Raw genomic sequence first — 1,206 nt, 5'->3', positions numbered from 1 at the left:
CCCGCTATTACTAAAAACAAAAACAAAATAATAATAATAATAATAATAATAATAATAAAAACAAACAAACTCACTTCCTTGAGTTGACTCAGACTCATAGCAATCCCTCCTTGGGTTTCCGAGGCAGTATCTCTACAGAAGTAGATTTGCAATCTTCCTTCCAAAGAGTGGCTGGTAGGTTTGAACTGCCAACCTTCTGGTTAGCAGTATAAAGTCTTAGCTACTATGCTACCAGAGCTCCTTGGTATTACTTCCACCATCTTAAAAAACAAAATAATAAACCCTCTTTATTTCTCTTAAGCTTGCCTCTTCAACTACAATCTCTTTCTCTTTCCTTTATCACAACAAAATTCCTTGAAAGAATTGTCTATAAGTACTTTCTCAAATTCCTCTTTGCCATTGTAATGTTGGACGCAGCCCAGACAGATTTTGCCTCCCCGCATCACTGAAGTTGTTTTGTGATGATCACTATGACTTTCATATTTTTAAGTCTGATGATCACTTTCTGATCCTCATCTAACTTGAACTACCAGCATGTTTTGACTATAAATTCCTCTTTGCTCATTTATCCTCACTCTCTTTACTTAGTTCTTTGGCATCCACTTATCTTTACTTGTACTCCTTTCTTAGTGATGCCATCCAGTCTACCAATGGCCACCAAATTCCCTGGGCTGGAATCTCCACCTAACTTCAGACTCAAGTATTTAACTGCCTACTTAATAGTTTTACATGTTTGTCTAATTGTACCTCAAAAGTCACATCCCCCCAAAAAAGTAAATTTTTCCTTTTTTTAAAAAATTGTGGTGAAAATGTACATAAAAAAACATATAGTTCAACAATTTCTCCTCAAGGTGTAATCTTTGGTTTCTACGTATTTGCTTATTTCATATAAGTAGGTATGCCAACTCAATAATATGTACGTTTACAACTCAGTGACACTGATTACATTCTTCAAGTTTTACAACAATAATTATTTTACCCCAAACCAAAATCTTAATTTCCAGCATTATTTTTGGAATCATTCTTGAGTGTTGTTTTTGTCTCATACCCCATATTCAGTATATTAACAAATTGTGTTGTCTCTGTCTCAAAAATATATCCAGACTCTGACTACTTCTTTGTTGTTGTTGTTATGTGCCATCGAGTCAGCCCCGACTCATAGCGACCTCTCCTTGGGTTTCCGAGGCAGTATCACTACGGAAGTAG

This window comes from Orycteropus afer, unplaced genomic scaffold (assembly GCF_000298275.1).
Source record: "Orycteropus afer afer isolate SDZICR_OR568_19922 unplaced genomic scaffold, OryAfe1.0 scaffold00411, whole genome shotgun sequence".
NCBI lineage: Eukaryota > Metazoa > Chordata > Mammalia > Tubulidentata > Orycteropodidae > Orycteropus > Orycteropus afer.
Note: the sequence above shows the minus strand (reverse complement) of the source record.